General features: G+C 44.8%; 1 protein-coding gene across 2 annotated transcripts in view; it reads left to right on the top strand.

The window, feature by feature from the left end:
- Positions 1–20,225: 20,225 nt before the first annotated feature.
- PSEN2 (presenilin 2) overlaps positions 20,226–20,633 on the top strand; it is a 29,365-nt gene continuing 28,957 nt past the window's right edge. The window contains exon 1 of one of the 2 annotated variants that reach the window (XM_067564831.1): positions 20,226–20,470. The gene's annotated coding sequence lies outside the window, so the exon portion shown is untranslated. The remainder of the gene's footprint in view (positions 20,471–20,633) is intronic. The other variant, XM_067564830.1, reaches the window with a different exon arrangement.

The raw sequence follows: 20,633 nt of genomic DNA, 5'->3' as shown, positions 1-20,633 counted from the left end.
CGCTGACTAACGCTGTATCTTTAGGCAAATCTTTTAGGACAAAATTTTCAAATCAAGCTGCCTAAAGGAAGGCACCTAAATAAGTAGCCATATTTTTAGGGGTGCTGAGCACCACAATTCTCACTGAAGTCAATGGCTTTTCACCAGGGATGAATCTGGCCCATTGTGCAATTTTGCTTCTGTGCTTCAGCAAATGCTGTCTGATTATTTATTTTTCCTTTTAAAAATGCAAAGAAGTTTTTACATTCTGGACAGATAATAATAATAATGAGCTGCTTGAAACAAAATGTCTAGAGAATAATTACAACCAGTGAAGATGCAGATCTGGCCCAGGAGAAAACATTAGCCACCCATTTCCACAGCTGCTGAATAAGACCTGAAGCAGATGGTCAGATTAGTCCTAGTGGGCTCTTCTGAAACATTAAGTCCTTTGCTGCCTCGCTCCTGCAGGATAGGAATTAATTCTGCGACACATCTTGGAGAATTCCAGGGATATTGGAGAAGGGTTCGCCTAGAGAGAACAATAAAAAAGCCTGGATGGGAAGAGGTGAACTTTGTCTCCTGAAATCCCACAGCACAATTCTTGTGCTTTCTTCCTATCCTTTGATCTGCCTTTGTCCTGTGCGCTCTTCCTGACACACCTATTCATCTGGACCAGATTCTCTTCCACCACATCAGTGTGAGTCCCTTTAATTCCCAGGGGAGTTGTGATATGAGACAGGAAGAAGTTGGCCCTCTGGAGTTATATGCTGCTATGTTAGTGTGAGGCCAAATCCTGAAGTCAGGCAGCTGGCTCGCCTTTACTGCCATGGAGGGGAGCTTTTACGCTGGCATGCCTGATTCAGAGGACACTCAAGCTGGTGCAGTAAAGGATGTGAAGCAGATGTTCAGCCACTCCATGGTGGGAAGTTCATGCAAATAAGCTCTTTGCACCCCCTCTGACTGTGCCTCCAAAATCTTGCATTAAGGAAATATGGAGGTTTCTGTTGCCTGGGGACAACACTTGGCTGCCTGGTGATGGGGAAGGGGAGACGGGATGGAGTTGAGTGTGACCCCTGCATCCCAGAAATAGCACTTGTGGAAGGGGAGCTGGGTGAGCTCTAGGAGCTACGCTGCTCCCACTCTGATTGGCCAGGTGGGACAGGCTCCTTTAGTTCCAGAAGGCCTCTGTACCAGCTGACTGCTCTATTTTTACAGCTGGCATTACTTTTGGCACAAAGGCTGCTGTTTCAATGCCCTGCTCTGCAGATGCCTCCAGGAGGCAGTGGAGGGATTGATTTGTAAATGCTGAGTGAGATTTGGCCCCACAGCCATAGAAACCAAGGCAAGTTTTAAACATCGGCCCTTTTATCCCCACCCACAGCCCAGTGAGGCTCCGTTCTTAAGGTCAGTCTCATCAGAAGCAGGAGTGGGAGAGCTGGACAGAGCTCCACAGATTACCCACACCAGCATTTCATTTGAAAAAGTATTTGGGTTTTGCCAATTTCATGACATTTTCTCCTTTTGCTAATCACACCTCCCACGCTACCCGGATTGTGCAGCTCCAGGGAAATCCTGGATCTGCTTTCTGAGACCAAGCAAGGAGAGATTATGCACAGATTACTAGTGAGCCTGATGGCAGCTTGGTTCTGTACAGGCCACGTGGGAGCCAGAACAACATGTACCAGGCAACGCTAACCCTTCCCCCTCAGTCCAAACCCCAAGCAGAGGGAGAGATTTTGTTAAAAGGTGCCCGCAGAAATGCCTTGGAAGAGTCCAGTTTGATAGTGAAGACCACCAGTGTCCTGGAATACCCATCTTTTTGGAGAGAGGATGCTGGCAGACCTATTGAATCAGCACTAGGATCCACTCCACCGCCATGCAGCCAAATTTCTGTATTCCTCAGCTGAGTAATTTCTGGAGTGGCCAGTGACTCTACTTTATGAAGAAACCTTATTTCCTTCTGTTTTATTGATCTGACATTTCCCAAAAAGAACAAAATGTTGGAATAACTAAATATCTTCCTCTTCCCTCCTCCCCCCCCAACCCATCTGTCAGTACAGAAGGTTTACAGTCCTTGGTACATGTTGCAAATGTGGTGGATGGGGCTGAACAAAGAGTTACAGTAACCAGTGAAAGAGATGGCCTTGGAGTTATAATCAGTGATCGTCACCAAGGAATCACCTGCCATTTGCGCCCTTTGGCAAGGAGAGCTATGGGAAGCGTGTCGCACACACTACTTAAAATCTAGAGGCTGCACTGGTGACTGCCAAGGAGGCACTTTCTCACCGAGTTAGAGAGAAATCCATGAATGGTGGGAGCGGGAGTTGTTTTGCTGGAGGTGCACAGGCTCATGCCCGTCTCACACACACGAGTGGGAAGCAGGAATAGCTCTATCAAAGGCGCAAGTGAGCGGAAAATCGGACCTGCTGACTTTTGGGTGGGACTTAAAAAGAAGGGGTGAAATTCTAGCCCCACAGTAAAGGGGGGGTTAATGGGACCAGCATTTCACCAAAGTCTTTCCCTTTTACAACCACTAGCGCTTTTCCCAAGAATGGGAGACTGAATCATAGAATGATAGAAGATTAGGGTTGGAAGGGACCTCAGGAGGTCATCTAGTCCAACCCCCTATTCAAAGCAGGACCAACCCCAACTAAAACATCCCAGCCAATGCTTTGTCAAGCTGCACCTTAAAAACCTCTAAGAGTGGAGATTCCATCACCTCCCTAGGTAACCCATTCCAGTGCTTCACCACCCTCCTAGTGAAAAAGATTTTCCTAATATCCAACCTAGACCTCCCCCATCCTTCTCCAGCATCCTCATCTAATTCTAACTGAGAAATGTATATTTTCCTAATGACATCATCACTGGGGTTTCAAAGTGACACACTATTCTTCACACTCCCCCACCTAAAAGGACCCCGAAGTAGCTGAGTGTTGCTGTTGCATTTCCACCCCAATGCATGAGAAGTGATCACTGTACACAGGGTTTGTAGAGCTCTTTGGGATCCTCTGGAATGAGGTGGAACTCTGGCCCAGGAAAGCACATGATTCATGAAGACGATGTCAGTAGGGCTGTGGCATGGCTCCAGAGGGTTTCTGCTTGAGGCCCATCCTGTAGGGACCCTGCTTCGGCGCTCCCACTGAAGCCTCATCCCTTCCCTCTCCTTATTCTCAAAGTGGTTATTTGGTTTGAGAATTATCCTGGCAACCCAACTTCCAATTGTGTAAATGAGAAGTAACACCCCATGCAGTCAAAGGAATTGCACCAGGATAAGATGGAGGCAAATGAGAGGAGAATCAGGCCCCAAGCATTTAAAGTTAAACCAGCAAGGATGTAGAGGGAAGGGTGGCTACCCTAACAGAAGGAGTTTAACTCAGACAAACACTTGATAAGCTCTTCCCTCCTATCCCTTTACAAGTGCAGTTAGTTATCCCACTAGCTGGATACACACTCTTCCATGTCCAAGTTAATTTCTGGTACAGGGTTAGTTTGCAGCTGGGAGCAGGTGATGGCATGGGCTCTGGCATTCGTTTGTCACCAGCATTACATTTAAAATACTTTATTTTAGCTGAACAAGGGCATTGAAGGCCTTGCTGGCCATTGCCCATGCTGACTCTTCAAACAAAGATGCAATGCCCAACGGTCTGTGGTTCCCACATTAGTTTTCTTTCTGGAAAAATTAACTCTTCCTTGGCAGGAACCTGAGCAAGAATTTTAGGACCTACATTTGGAAAGTCCACATCCCTGGCAAAGAAAAAAACAAACACATTGATGCTAACATTAGAGCTGTTGACCTATTTGCCACCAAATGATTCATTACCCAAAAAAGCAGACAGTGCCGGGGGAACTTTAAGGACCACAGGGGTCAAAAAAATGGGATGTGCACAGGTTAGAAATGGTGCCCTTTGAAAGCATTAAAAGGGCAATCCATACTCAGTAATTAGTAATGGTCCAAGACAATTCTAGAAGTAGCCAGGATAACGATGCTTTTTCACACCATGTTATCCTGGTTTATGGTACCCAGAAGTTTCTTTAAGGGACAATAACAACTGGAAACAAGTACCAACTCTACATTATCATCAGAGGCATGTATTTGCAGAGCTCTCTGCCTATGAAAAACTTAAATGGGAAATTAAAAAAAAAAGATGAGCAAGACTTTAAGTGTCTCATTGATACAAACACTTCAGAATCCTTCCTCATACTTTACAAACAATCTTAATGTTTATTGCAGACAAGAGAGTCTCCTTCCCAATAAGCAAATGTTGCACACAAGTTTGTCACTGCATCACACAGAGGACCAGATTTCAAGTTACATCATGGGAAATTTGGAAACAATGGTATTTTCTGCTCTTACACCAGTGTCACTGACATCAGAATCTGTCCCAGAAACTGTTTCTTGTGGAGTGGACTAGAGATGCCTCTAAATGATTGTTTCCTATTTAGAAGCAGAAAAGAAAGCTCAATGGAGACTGGTTATTTTAAAGGCAGCACTTGTGTTTCAGTGGAGCAGATTTGAACCACATTCGGAAGACAGTGATGATGCCCTTTGTGCTCATGACATGGGAAGAGGCACTAACACATATGCATTTGTTGTCTGCATTTGCCTGGCAATTGTCTATAAGCTGCGTCTCTTCTGATATTATCACAAGATGGGAGATGTCCAAGATCAATGTTACAGCTAGTTTTACATTACAATCCAGATGTTTGATCCCATGCTAACTTCATGAAAACTAAACCCAATTCTCAAATTTTTCATCCCTGATCTCAAGACAGAGAGGACTTTTTAAAAGCAGGGGTCAGTCAGCCCAGGGGTTTGTCAGAGAGGGTAGCTTGGCAAAGATAGGATGAGGTTAGCTCTTTGTGGAGAGTTTCTTAACTTTTTTGCCAAGCCCTGTCTCAACAATGGATGAGCTAGAAACTTTCCATCTGGTTTAATAGGTTAACCTGTTGTCCTCAATGGGGAATGGTACCTCTGACATTTTTTAACGAAATCAGATGGGAGAATTTTGGATAAAAATCACCTGGTTTTATTTTTCCTAACTAACTTTCAAACGTTTTAAATTTAGGTATAAAATACCAACAAAATAAACCTAACAGGCTCTTTTTGGATAAAATGTCACTTGGTTACATGCAAACTGAAATGGATTAGCTATTACAGCACTCACTTTTCCAAACTGTTACAGAGAGATGGGATTACAGTGAAATATTTTACCCTAATAATATTAAACATTAACAGTTATTGAAACTTTTTCAATGAGTAAATATAATTAAGCTATTACAACAATTGGGCTGAGGCTGTAGTAACCCTATACAGCTCTAATGAACCTATTTCATAATGGGGTCAACAAGAAAAATCTATTCCACTAGGAGGAATTCGTCCCTAAAATTAAAACACATGCCATTCTCCTCAACAGCCAGAGATCTTTTATTCTGTCAGTTAAATCTGAGATGTTGCTGAATGCCAGATACACTTGCTTTGGTTGATTCTCTGTTCTGTGTAGTAATTCTCTGGTCAGCAAAGAAATCCCACAGTACAATATTTGTCTAGAGCAAAATCACATGCCATTCCTCCAGTTCTGACACGTCTAGTAATCATACAGAATGCTTGTTCGATGAGCCAGCCAGCACTGTGCACCACCCTGACCTGAGTATTGTGGTGTGCGAAATGAGTGAGCTAAAACTTTAATTCATTTTGATGGCATCTTGATGGTTGCGACCAAGTTCTGGCACTTACAACTCACATTGAGGCTGGCTATCATAAAAAACTACAGACTGATGTAGCATCTGTCGACCTGTCGTCTGCATGTGACACTGTATGGATTAAGGGCCTAATGCTGAAACTTGCAAAAATTATACTTTGCTATCAAACACTTTGTCTGCTGAGGACTATACTGAGTAATAGATGCCTCCATGTGTACCTAGGTAATAAGACCAGCTCACCCCGTACCATAAACAACAGACTATCACAAGGCTCTATACTCACGCCAAGCCTTTTTAATATTTACATAAGTGACGTGCCTCCAACTAAATTACGAAAATTTGGCTATGCGGATGATCTTGCTATGACAATGCAAGCTCCAAAATTCCATGACATGTAAGAAGCATTAACTGAAGATCTCCGAATTATGGAACAATACTTCTGGAAATGGAGGCTCAAACCAATCCCCAGAAAAACCATAGCAAGCACACTCCACCTTGACAATAGGAGTGCCAAAAACACACTGAAAGTAGCTTTCTGTGATGAAAGTGTGATACATAATTACACCCCATCATATCTCAGAGTGAAACTCAATTGCACCCTTCCTTTCCATGACCCTCTTGAGAAGGTAGCTGCAAAGATAAAAATGAGAGCTAACAGAAACTAACAGAAACTAACAGGTACAACCTTGGGTGCATCGGCATCAGTGCTGTGAACATCTGCAATGGTACTTGTATATTTGGTAGCTGAATATTGCACACTGGTATGGAGGAGATGCAGCCACACGTGACTTGTTGACACCCAGCTCAATATAGTGATGCAGTGCATCACTGGAACCCTTAAGTCAACTCCAACACCATGGATACCTGTTTTGTCTGACATCGTTCCCCCACCGATACGCCAATCCGCTGTGACACTCCACGAATCTAGGGGTTTTCCTATCCACCGAGACCTCGACAACGGCCCCCCATCTCCCAAACACTTAAGTCCTGCAAGCCTTTCTGGGAATATTTGCTTAGTCTTTTACAAACAGGCTATGATCAGAAGCAAGCTTGGAAAGCAGAGTGGGCTAAACAAGACTTAAAAAATAAGCACCTTGTACCAGATCTCATGCAAAAGGTTCCTGGGTTCGACCTTCCACAGACAACTTGGTCAACTCTGAACCAAATCCGAACCAACCATGGTAGATGCAGACACTTAATGCACAAATGGAAAATCAAGGACTCCCCGGCATGCGAGTGTGGTTCCCCATGACAGACCATCAAACATATCACCATCTATTGTCCAATTTATAAATATGAAAGAGGCATCATTGCAATAAATTCTGCCACTCCTGATGTAGTCATCTGGCTCGATCAACTTCAGCTGAAATTGTAGTTGCTGCTCTGCACCAGCCATATGAAAGAAGAAGATGGCGCTTGAAATAAAAAAATAATTTGAAATTAATGGGCCAAATCAGTTCTTGGTGTAATTACACTGAAACGAATAATGCCATGCCATGGATGAATTTGGCCTGTTACCTGGCATTTATACAGAAACTGTGGATCTCAAAATGCTTCACAAATGTCACATTAAACAAACCCTGGGCCTCATCCACAGCCCATTTAATTCAATGGAAAGACTCCCATGGACTGCAGTGGGTTTTGGATCAGGTCCTGCATATTGTACTGCGACCACTTCTCCCATTTCTGAAATGCAGCCATCTCTGGGTTAAACACTGTTGAAAAAAAATCTCTCTTTGTGACTGATCTCAAAATTAAATTCACATCCAACTCTCACATTGCTTGTCAATACTAGCCAGGAAGCATTTTTCCCCTCACACTTTCCTTTTTTCATCTATGCTATTCAAAAAGCAGAGTGAGGATTTACATACAAGCCTCTAGGTAGCCTGTCCAATTCAAATTAGTTTCCACTGGTTAGATGGTTTTTCCATTTCACAGTTCAGGTAATGACAGCAGACAGCCTTCCCTGTTAAGGGACAGCTGTGTTTACAAGAGAATGAACAGCTTACTAATAATACTCTCACTTACAGTCACTGGCATATTTCATTCAAGGAACTCAAAGCATTTTACAATGGTGACTCTATTCGTCACATTATACTGATAAGGACACTTAAGGCAAAGGGAGATGAAGTTGCCTAAGATTACACACCGAATGAGGGCTGGTCTACACTGAAAACTTGCATCAGCATACCTACATCTCTCAGGGATGTGAAAAATCCACTGTGCAGGGAAATCCCAAAGTGAAACTGACTCTGAACAGAAAGTGAAACTGATCAGCTCATTTCCCCTGCCTAAGGGAAGAGTGGAAAAAAAAAACCCACAAAAAAGTAAACAAACAGCAGAGTTGATGAAGTATGGAAGAGCTTTGAAAGTTTGAGTCATCCAGTTTTCTTAAAAGCAAAACAAACTCTGGCTCCAGGCCTAGCCCTACACTCTGATCCATGCAGGGGACCTTCAGGGCAGTATTTCTCAAATGCAGCCACAGTGGCTGCATGCAGCCACAAGGGGCTTTTCTTGTGGCCACAGCCTCCTGGGCAGTGATTGGGGTTGAGGGCAAAGCAGCGGTCTCTCCCCCGGACTGCTAGTAGGAATTGGACCCTTCCCTCCTCTGGAGACAAAACTGCTGGAGGAACAGGCAGCCAGTGAGTTACCCACCTTCCCAGGGTCTGTGGGGTCAGGCTTCAGCTGGGCAGCAGGCTCCAGCGGTGGGACTTCAGGCTCCGTCTCCCAGCCATGGGGCTTCGGGGTCCAGCCTTGGGCCCCAGACTCTGACCACAGGACTTTAGGCTCTGCCTCTGGGCCCTGGGCTCCAGCTCCCAGGCACACGGCTTTGGGCTCCGGACTTACTCCCATTCACCCCTGGCCCCTGCTGCCTCTTCTGGCCCCCATCCAATCCCCGTCATCCCTGGCCCCCACTGCCTCCCTACCTACCTCCTCATCCAGGGCTTATTTTGTCCCCAGGCTTGCCAAGGCTGAATAAGTCTGCTGTGAAAACGCGATATTTGTATGCCTGATATTGACAAACACACAAGTATCACTTTTCACAGCAGCAGACTTACTAGTAGAGCTGTACACTCATATATCTGGTAAAAGACAGTCCCTCTCCCAAAGAGCTTACAATTTAAATAGACCAGATAGACAAAAGAAGAATTCTAAGCCTCATCGTATCAGATCACACAGAAAGTCTGACAGAGCTTGGAAATCATCACTTATGCTCTTATTCAGTGCCTTATTCACAAAAAGCCATCCTTCCTTAATTCTTCTAAATCCTCCTACTTCCTTTCTGCAGTGGGACTGGTGGTTAAGGCCCCTCCATGCCATCAGAGGGATATTCTTGACTGGACCTTTGCTATGTAGGGGGTATCCGTTCAAGGAATGAGGATAATCAGAATAGCTATAGTAGCTTGACATTGAGGTTAGAAGTCAAATTCAGACTCTACTGAAAACAGGGACATAACTATTCCAATGGGAGAAACTTCAACACTTAAGCTATGTCTACACTACCACTTATATCAGTATAACTTACGTAACTCAGGGGGGTGAATAAACCATCCCCCTGAGTAACATAAGTTACACCGACATAAACGCCAGTGTGGACAGCGCTATGTCAACGGGAGAGCTTCTCCCGCCAACATAGCTACCCCCGCTCATTGGGGATGGATTAATTATGGCAACTGGAGAGCTCTCTCCCATCGGCTTGGAGCAGCTACGCGAGAGATCTCTTACAGCAGTGCAGCTGCATTGGTATAGCTGTGCCACTGCAGCTCTCTAGTGTAGACATAGCCTTAGTCTATGCGGACTTCACACCCCATCATTGAGAACCGCAGAATGTATCCACTGTAGAGCTAGTTATATCCACTATAAAACTGGCTGTTTTGACAACAGGCCAAATCCTGCAGGCCTGACTCAGTCCGGAGTTAATCAGAAACTTTACCTGTGCAGGGATGGGAGGATTTGATTTTGTAAAAATGTTTTCATGCTGTGTATCTGAGCCATGAAAATATTTTAACAGGGGAAATAATTTAACTGACATTTATGATGGTTGCTTTGGATGAAACAGTGAAATTAATCAGAGGCAGTTAGGGAGCCCTCAGTGAGAGACCTGAAATAAACACACATGAGATTAAAAGGCTCTGCAGTAAGTTATAGAAGATGAAAATGGAATTTGGAAGGAAGGCAGAAGTGGGGTGAGAAGGTATTTAACAGCTGGTAGTGAGTGCAGAGAAGTGGTGATCATTCATCTTCATTAAGGATAATAGTCACTTAGCACTTCAATACCACTTTTCATGTATGGATCATAAGGCACTTTACAAAGGACAGTAAAGCCAGGTTGACACTACAGACCTATGTCAGTATAACTACATCGCTCAGGGATGTGAAAAATCTACACCCCTGAGTGATGCAGTTATACCTACCTAACGCCCTGTGTAGACAGCGCTATGTTGACAGCAGAGCTTCTCCCATCAACATAGCTACTGCCTCTTGGAGAGGTGGATTAACAATGCCGACAGGAGAGCTCTCTCCCATCGGTATAGGAATGTCTTCACTTAAACACTACTGTGCTGCAGCTGCGCCATGTAGCGTTTTAAGTTTAGATCTGCCCTTTGTATCATCACATCCATTTTACAGATGGGAAAACGGAGGCATGGAGAGGTGAAGGCCAACAGTTTTAGAACTGGCCACAGATTTTTGGTGCTTATGTTTTTGGGTGCCCAGCTTGTGATACCAGACTGTCAGAAGCGCTGGGCACCCAAAGTTTCCATTGACTTCATGCAGAGTTGTGCCAGCTATGTACATATGAAAATAAGGGTCGAGGTGTCTCATTTTGGGTGCCCAATTCGAGTGGCCATCTGTGAAATATTGGTCTCTGTGACATGCCCACGGTCACACAGGAAATCAGTGAGTCAGAACCGGAGCTGGGAATAGAGGCTGAGCCTCAGTCACCAACACTTGCTGACTTTTTCTGAACATAATCAAGATATAAACCAGCTTTTCTGACATGTAGCTCAGAATCTGTTCGTAACTTCTGAATGTCTCCAATGGTTCTAAAGCTACCCTATCCCTTTTCTCTCTTGCATATTAATACTGACCCTTTGTTTGCGCCTTCATTGCAGCTTTTCTAACATTTCCCATGATCCCATTCTCAGGTGAAAGACTCCATTGTATTTGCATCATTTGGGGCTCATCTCCTGTCTCCATCCTTATGAAGGCATTTATTATTATTTGTATTGCAACAGTGCCGGGAGGCCAAGACTCCATTGTGTTAGGCGTTGTACAAACATATGACAAAGACAGTCTTAAAAAAGCTTATGACTGGAAAGGAGCCAGGCAAGTTACCTTCTCAGTCACCAAATTATCACATCCTTGCTGTGCAGAAGGCCAACCTCATGTCAAAAGATTCTGACTGCAGCAGTGAGTGCTGGGCCAGGTGGCGATGTGAGTGTCACACTTTGCTCCACCCTGCTTGCAGTATATTGTCTTTTCTACTATATTCTTTGCCTCAGGACCCAACATTCTCTGACACTACTTGTACAAACACCACTTTGCTTGCGGGATGCTAGGAAAAAGCAAAGAGGAAGGTTCAACAAATACTTGGGATGCAGACTTGCAGGTTGTATTCAAATTAACGTTTTTAATGTACTCATTTGCAATGTTCATTCATATCTAGTCCTCACTCCGTCCTATTTCAGGTAACTAAATTTACATACTGCAACCCTAAATGCCCCCGGCAGTTTCAGTTCGGCATGGTACTCGTCTTCATTTCCTATCCTTAAGAGTTGGGTAGTGTTGCTGTGAGTTGTTAAACAGATACTATGTTCCACACCAGCACTGGATGAAGTTATTTTTATATAACCTTTCCACACAGGAGTGGCCTGAGGCTGAACTGGTTGGGCTGAAATTCACCACAAGGCAGAGGGCTAACCCAAAACCTATGCACTAATTAGATACTGCTATACCCCAGTCTCAGAGGCTTAAGTGGAGTATAAGACTTGGACTGGCCCTCTGCAAAGGGGTGAATTTCAGCCTTAATGCTTATAAAGTTTAATCACTACAGAAGTGCAAATTATTACATATTAGCTTGCGTGTGAACTCTACAGTTATATCATTGTGACAGCACATCAACGCTAAGATGTTTTGGGAGAAATATAGCCCAGCTTTTTGGGAAAGGAAATACTCCAGCCTTATGGCACTTATGAAAAATAATAAATGGGGCTGTGAAGGAGATGTATAACTCATTGGTAAAATGTCAGACTTTCAAGTACCTGGGATAACCACAGATGTTAAGATTAATTAGCCCTTCTTGAAGTGATCATGTCCATAACATGAGAAAATATTAGGAAAGTGTCTTCTGGTGAGAATGCTAGAAGTGTGTCCATAGTTTTGATTTTAAGTTTATATTGCGGTAGCAGATAGGAACTCCAGTTGAGATAAGGTTGCATTGACTTTTACACTTAAAACGTCCATTCAACCTCTGTTTTATAAAGACATGTTCTTGGTTATCTTTTGAAACATACCTACGATTTCAGGGTACAGTAGGAGAAACTAACAGCGTGATTCAAAGCTGATTTAGTTAAATCAGTACAAACACCTCTGTAGACACTCCTATTTCAGTTTAAATCAGGCTTAGCTGGTTAAGTTTACATTGATTAGGAACAGTTTTAAACTCAAGCAAAATAAGCCCCTCTGAAATCAAAATAGCAGCTACAAAGGGGTTTGTACCACCTCCATTAATTGGTTTAAAAAGCAGTCTAGACAAAGCCTAAGAAGTAGCATGACATTTAATCCAAAGGAATTCCACTGATTAATGTGGAGAAGTGGATGAACTTCAGATACAGGCAGCAAATATTGTTAAAATCAAAGTCCAGATTGTGATTTTATGAAAGTCAAAATATCCCCCAGGAAAACACAACACCGTAGCTCAAATTTCCTACCATTGCTACCATCAGTTCAGCTCCACCAGTGATACCAATGGGCCCGATTCAGCAAGATACTTTAGCACATACTTAACTTCAAGCATGTGAACCAAATCATAAAGTCAATAGGGCAACTCATATGCTTAAAGTTATGCACATGCTTAAGTACCTTGCTGAACTGGGTCACTGATGGGAGCACTAGGGTGGATAAGTCATTTCATTTGAACCTGCTGTTGTAAAAAAATACCAGACAGAAAAATTGGATGCTACTATAGTTCAAATACACTTCTAATATTTATCGGTGTATCTGAGAGAGAACCTTCAGATGAGGTTTATTGGGGAAATCTTGGTGAGATCTAGTGCACCAGACGAAAGCAGTGAGGTTAGAAAAGAGATGTAGTGCTGCAGTAGGCATGTCTGAATAGTATCTCAGAATCTGTCAGACAAAACGCAATTACAAAAACAATAGCTTTAAATAGTGACAGGGATTTTGCAAGAGACATTTGACAGATAAACTCCCCATACAGGGGAGCAGTCAATGAATTTCACATGTGTTTGATAAAATACACCTCATAGATAGTCATGAAAAGTAACAGACTGCAGAGCAATCTGCAAAGCAAAGCTGTAACAGGTTCTGAGCAGATGGAAATCCATACAAAGAAGGCCTCTGCCCCCTAGTGTGTGTTTTAAGGATTTCCTATGCGATACAAAGGGCCAGACGCAGAGGCTACAGCTACACAGCAATTGGGAGGTTGCTTCCCAGTGCCAGGAGACAGACACAGGCTAGCTTGAGCCAAGCTAGTGCGCAAAACATAGCAGGGTGGCTACAGCAGCATGGGCCAGCTGCTTGAGTATGTACCCAGTGGGTTGGGCAGGATTGTGTGTGTGGGAAGCACCCTCCCAGCTGCTATGTAGGCATACCCAGAAGTATGATGAATGCTAATGCATAATTTCAATTCCTTGGTCCAGATCCTCCTCTTATTTCTGTGCGCAGAGGGCACTATGACCAGACAGATCCCAACGGAAAAGGATGGATCCCATCCACATCATTCCTAAAAGCTTTTTTTTTTTTTGTATAGAGTGTGTATTTTTAAACCTTGTACTTTCTTTTATCCCAAGATTGATGTTGCTCCCATTGAAGATAACGGGAGTTTTGCCATTGATTTCAGTTGGAGCAGGCTTGGCCCAAAATCCCACTTGCCTTACAGAGGTGAATAATCCTGTCAGCTTCACTGGAACTAAGGTAAACAGGATTTGTCCTTAAATCTGCAAAGCCGGGAGGAATTGCAAAGCTTCAGAGGGACAATACTAATTTTCCAGCATATGACATTCACCTCTGAAAGAGTCATTTGATTTTTGTCAATATTCAGACATGCCACTAACTGGTTAATGTCCTACTAATGGTTAAAATCTTCAAGAATTCACAGAGAGTTTTGCTGTGGATGTCACATTAAAAAACAAAACACAAAAAATCTCTCTCAGCCAGTAGGTCCCATGAGTGAGCCTTGCCCTTTACAGTTCTTAGAATCAAAACAGTTCTGGGAAGAGCAAAAGTAACTTGACGAGTACATTTTGCATAGTGTGAATTAAAGGATAAAAATGATCTCTTAGACGTATCCTTAGCTTTGTTACTAATACCCTACATTAATAAAACTGAGGGCAAGACACTCTCCTGTGCCACAGTCTGCTCAATGCAGAGAGCAAAGTGGGCAGTCAGGGTGTAGATGGTATTTCCTCGCTGGCTTTATTTGAATGAGAACCACTGAAACAAGTATCATGCTCCAAACTGTTTGCATTCTGTTATGTGAAACTGGAGGGACCTGTGAGGATCTTTTAAAGGAACTCATTATGTAAACTGGAGCTCGGCTCAAGTAGAGATGTAAATGTTTATAAGTATCCAAAGGGTACAAAACCAAGGAGAGGAGAGTAGCTGTGGGCTTGCCCTATTAGCCTTGCCAGTTGCCTCAGATTCCATATCTGTAAGCGAGGGATAGTGAGGCTAATTCACCTTTGTGTCAAACACTTTGATAGCCTTTGGTGGAAGAAGCTCATGAGTGCCAAGTATTAATCATGTGATATCGCATTATCAACTCCATGTTGTTTGTTTTCCACTCCACTCCTGCGGTCCTCATGTCTAAGAACCTTCTACAGCAACAGTTATTTATCTTAATCCCAAATACACTTGCCCTCAAACAAAAAGACACACACAAAGGGTCTCCCTGCACTCTGTTTAGTGGGCCCTAGTCTCACCTCTGCAGGAATACCAGCATAAAGGACTGGGAACTAGTGGGGAAATAAGATTTGCCCCTCTCCCCCATGCTCCTGCAGAAGAGGCATAGAGCTCTGCCCCAAAAAACCCTGAAATCTCAAGGGATTCATGGTAAGCAAGGGATGATTTTTGCCTCTCTAGTGTTGAGTGGCCTCTAGAGTTCACTGAAACCACTGTTAATGTTTCCTGGAGTTTCTCAAACACCAACTGCCGCAGGAAGCCTCCTGCATGAGGAGGGTCTACAGCAGGTAGGGAAAAAAGTGTAAATTACCACAGATCATCTGCAGCAGTTTGTGTGGCTGTGGCCCTCAGGTCTTGGGAGGGTGTGAGAATCTAGTAGCCCATCCCTTCCCCTTCCAACTTGGGGAGCCCAGAGTCCTCAGGAAAGGGCTTTTTCTTTTGCACAGATGTGACACTTGCCTTTCCTGCACTCCAGGCAGGGTGGGGAGGCAGAGGAGGGAAATCAGCAGGCACATTCTCCCAGGTGCTGGGAAAGCAAAGCATGTGGGAAGGAATTTGTCCTGTCTTGGAGCAGAGCCCAGAGCAGGGATGGAGAGAGGGCAGCTTGCACTTCCCAAATCCTGGAGCCACCAGGGGCTGGTTTGGCCACAAGATCTAAGGATTGTCCTAGCTGTGGTGTCAGAGGGTCTTGCAGGGGAGAGCAGGAACAGAAGCGGTTCTTCCTGCTCTAGGGCTTCTGCAGGGGTCTCCTGAGCCAGGGATATGGTTTGGGAAGGGGGGTGGAGGGAAAATGGTACAGACCAAGGAGCCTTAAGACAACAGTCAAGCTCAGACTTTCTAGGTTCAGTGAAGTTACGGAACACTAGGGGGAGCTCCCCCATGCAGATGATGCTCTGTCTGTATTGCCTAGTTACCTTAAGAATTAAGTCAGGACCCCGCACCTCTTAGCCTAAGCGCCATAAGGTGGGTTTTGTTTTTGTAAATACATTTTGGGTTTTTTTCTTTTGCCTTCTGGTTTGACTCTTTAGGATGCACTCAGTTCATGTTTCCAGCTTTTCTTCACAACTGCGAGAACTGAATTTTTTTCCTCCCCAATGAAAACTGAGACTCTCAGTCACACAATTCCAGGAATGGGGCCTTTAGAAGAAACACCAAATATCCTGAGACTTGCAGTAAAATTGTAAGAGGTGGCAACACTTCTCACACCAAAACAGTGGCTTTTGTTTGTGTTTTTGGAGGGTAGGGAGAATGTGCCTTGATGACAGTAAAGCAGAGATTGATTCAAAACATTTAGAAACTAGAGAACAGTCATAGAATCATATCACAGAAGATTGCACACCAAGTCATGCCTATTTTATGACAAATGAAATTCAGGAGCTTAACACTTTTACTGCTAGTGAGTCCTTTTCTACTGCTGTGTCAACTCCGTGCCTTGGGCTTTAAGTGAAGTTTTCATGTTTTGACAAGCTCCGGGTAAGAATAATTTTTATCAGTTCTAAACCATTTTAGATCTTTAGACCACCAGTTCAATGGGCTGGTCTCAATTACCGTTGGCGTCCATGGTAGCTGGGCATCATCTCTGAGCTTGGATGGGAATACAGCGTTGATAGGCACATGTAGACCTCTGCCTCAGTAAACCCCTGATCCTGTAATCTGATCTATGCCAGCTGACCCTTATGTCTGTGCACAGTCCCATTTAAATCAAATGTCAGCATGGGTGCAAAGGTCTGTCTGTGTGGATCTGGTTGCAGGATTATGGTCTATCTGACCCTCCACCCCATCCTACCCCACCCCACCCCACCCTACCCTCTTGGGCCTACGCCACTTTGCCTGTTTAGGTCTCATATCTTGCTGTTTTAGGACATCCATAAACACAGTATCCTCCAGATTATAAGTATGGAAGTCAGTGGAACTGTAGATCAGACCTGATCTATGCATCAGCACAGCATGGATGATCAGGGAACGTTCAGCCAGCAGTCCATCAGTAAGTGCCCCTTCAAAGTAGATATGGGCCTGAACAAAGTTCAGATCGAAACCCAACTGTCTCTAGAATCTTGGAGCACTTGAATCCAGCTTTTGGTTCTGTCCATTATAATAATAGGGGCCAGCCATACTGTTCAGAGCTAGATCCCAAATTCAGGATGAGGGGTTAGCTTTGAGGCCACACAGAAGTGTCTAGCATGCATGCTAATTCAAGGAAGCAGCAAAGGAATGGGTTTCCTGCTGCATGTAACTCCATGCCTGTCACCTGATCAGTATCCCAGCGTATGTAAGAAGGATGCAGAGTTCTGAAAGCCAAGCAAATGCACAGATTCACTTCAGTGTCAGCCAGTGTTTGTATGAGAAAGACATGCACCTTGATGTTACATGACTCGCCATCTCTCCCACAGCAAAACCCAGCGCTGCAGTGCTCTGCATCAGTTTCCCCACAACATTTTTCAGCCTACTACAGCTGTAGAGGTGACTTGTTTCACCCTCCAGTTAAGCCAAGTCCATCCCTTCTGGGGCAATCCTAGTATAAAAAACAAAAGTAAAACAAAGTCTTTGTCCCAGTCTCACACTGACCCAGACCATCCTTTCTGAGGGTCTGTCTTTTAATTCCAGCACTCTTCTGCCCACCCCCTGGGTCCAGCTTTGGCCCTTCCCAAGCTTCTTTCCATCTTTCCTCTCAGCCTCTCCTGGGTTCCTTTCCCAGTAGCCACGCCCAGGCCTTTCTACCTCAGGTCTTCCACAGGCCTCTACCTGCCTCATGCTTTCGTCTAGCCTCTCAGAGCTTTCTGCTGGGCTTCCTTCCTCCTAAGTCCAACTTCCAGCACAGATATAGCAGGGAAAAGCTAATTGATCAGGGCTGACTGACCCAAAGCCTCCTGGCCTGTAGAGGTGCAGACTGCCCTGTTACCCTTGGTTTACAGTAATTACTTTTCCCTGAGTGGTTACAGGCTAGGACAAATCTACTAACGCTCTTGAGGAACACTGTATTCTAGAGTAAATGTTTCAGAAACACACACCAGCTACTGGTCCTACTGCATGTCATCTACATAAACTTAAGAGGATTTAATGCTATTCTGATGGATAATATTGTGCCTATTTCCATTGGAGAGCCAATGTAGCATCTCACTGTTTCACTTCTATCAGAAATCATGCTTCCAGTTGGTATTTATACCTCCTGACATTAAATAGCTATGACTCACTGCATACACTTGGACTACTATAACAGTTTAGGATAGAAAGATCTGAGATCTCACACTCTAAACTCTCTGCTACTAAAAAGCAGAACAGTGTACTCTAAACTTTTGCTGTCTCAGATGAGGTCAACCCCTCTGAATGTCCCTCTGTGTTTAGAAAAACAGTCAGCCAGCTGACAATAGTTTCTGGAAAGAGAATGTGACCTTCTGCGCTGGAAAGCTGAGGTTTCGTTTGTCAGATGATCTTCTTAAGACTACTTCTCCCTACATTATTTATGAAAAGTGCTTTAAGGAAATGACTGCACAAATCTGTTTGTTTTTTTTAAAAAAGGAGTAGAAAGCCTTTTTCCGGTGCATGCACTAATATAGATTGGGCAGTTAGTAGAAAGGATTCTTTAGCTTACTCTAAGATCAGATGCTTCTTGAGTGATGTATTCAGAATAGCATGTGAAGAGATTTCCAGGCTGATAGCTCCTTAGCAGGCATTCTCAAGGAAGGGGTCTGCAGATGGCATTGTCTTAGAACTATTCACTCACATACCACAGAGATACATAGCTAAGGCAGATTTTTTTCTTGGAAACCAGATATAACCAACTAGGGCTGCCACCTGTCCAGGACTTCCCAGGATCGTCCCTTTTTGAGGTAGCTGTCCTGGGAAATCTGTAAGGGTGCTCAGCACAAACTGCCAGCTGTCCAGTTTTAGGGGCACAGGATCATCCCAGAAATCCCTGCTTTTTATACTTCTGAGGTGACAACCCTATTGCCATCTCGCAATTTTATTTTGAGTCTGGTGATATTTGGCATTTTTCTTAAAGCCCCAACTCCTGGAGTTACATGAATAAAGTTCTCAGCTTTAATTTAAAAAGCAAAGTACATTTCTAGTCCTGATCGTTGCAGGGGAAAATATGAAAATGTGGCCCAAGTGCACCCTAGAGGCTTAAAAAAGAGAAGGCAAACATAAAGCATCCCACATTATTATTTTAAATCTCATAATTTTAAATTACTCTTGTGCTTTTAGGGACCCATGTTATGATTTCTGAACACTTGTATTTAGCAATACTGCAGTAATCTTTGTTCAATTTCCCTTCTCCTCCTGGGAGAAATGGACCAGAGCTTTGGGAGTGCTGGCGCTGGGGAGAGAGGTAGATACTTAATTTGATATAGATAAGCCCAGGTGCTTGGTTTATTCCGGTGACTGAAACAGGACAGGGGAAAGGAAATCAAACGGTCAGTTAGTGCAGAAAGATAAGCCAAGGTGGCAAAGGGAGAGCAAAGGAGTCAGCAAGGGGCACAGTTTTTAAACTAGTAGACCATACTGTGATTGTTATAAGACATATAGGTAGGAATGGCCCAAGCCAGAGAAGAAACCAAGAGTGAGGCAAGCAAGGTAATCATTTCTCAAGTAAATTAAATCTGCACAGTGAAGTCCTTGGTGGACTTACTGGAATTTTCTACTCTTCTCACTTCCTGGGATAATGAATGAGACTGCTTGGGGAATCATCTTTTTTTAAAAATCACTATCTTGCTGATTAGGGTCAAATACATTGTCAAGGAGGAGAGTATTGCAGCATGTCCTGAAAGTGATCAGACTTATTGTAGAGTGAATTCTTCCTGTTCTAGTGGAGAGTGCATTGCTCCTATCATAGTTATTTTTTACACCTGTTAAAACAGCTTGTTTCTTTTTAAACAGAGAAAAAACAATGCCATGTCCCATGGCAGCTGCAGTTCTACAAAAGATCTAAGGCACTGATATTGTTGATTTAGCAGCGGTCAGCCTAAGGACAACCCTGAACCCAAAAGCCTCTGAACTGCCCGGCTGCTTGCGCCGTCATTGGCACCAGAGCGCAGTGGGGGTAAAACGCTCCCAGATCAGAAGGGCAAGAATTCCTTAGCTGGGCTAAACCCTGGATAGAAAATAGAGCCCAGGCTCCAATCCGGAGCCGAGCAAAGCCGAGTGGGACGGGCGTGGCAAGCAATATGGGCTGGACTCCCAGGAGGTCCCCGGAGTGCAATCACTCCCACGAGCCACCATCACGGCCCGAGCCAGGCCGGCCTCTGCTCTGGCCCACCCGATCCAACACAGCCACCAGCTAGGGAAATAGGGAATTCCGCGCACGCGGGAACGCCGCCTTCCCATTGGCCGGCCCGCCCCGCTTCTCCTCTCCATTGGAGGAGAGGTTTCGCGGTGGGCGGAGGCAGGCGACAGCCGACTCGGCTAATCAGAGGCCGCGCTAATCCTAGGCCCGCGTTCGGAAAGGGAATTTGGCGGAGCCAATGGGAGCGGCGCTAAGCTGGGTCGGACCCGGACTCTGCGGGGGCCGGGGCGGGGTAAACAAACCCGGACGGAGCTAGTGCTGCTGCTGCTGCTGCTGCTGCACCGGCCCGGGCGCTGTAGACTGGCGTAGGGGCGCCGGGGCGGGCGTTGCAGATGGGCCGGGGAGAGCGCCGCGCTGCGCCGGGTAAGGCTGGCCCGGGCTGCGGGGGCCTCTGCGCTCAGAGTTCCTTTGGCACCGGCTTCCCGGAGCCGGGCCCGGCTCCTGCTGGCATCGGGCCCCCACGTCCATGTGCGCTGCCCTGGCCGGGAGCCTTTGCCGGGGCGAGCCAGACCCGCGGGCGGGCGGG

The sequence above is a fragment of the Emydura macquarii genome, unplaced genomic scaffold (assembly GCF_026122565.2).
Source record: "Emydura macquarii macquarii isolate MOO-44397 ecotype Brisbane River unplaced genomic scaffold, CSIRO-AGI_Emac_v2 contig_2676, whole genome shotgun sequence".
NCBI classification, from domain to species: domain Eukaryota; kingdom Metazoa; phylum Chordata; order Testudines; family Chelidae; genus Emydura; species Emydura macquarii.
Note: the sequence above shows the minus strand (reverse complement) of the source record. Positions and strands in the feature narration are given on the sequence as shown.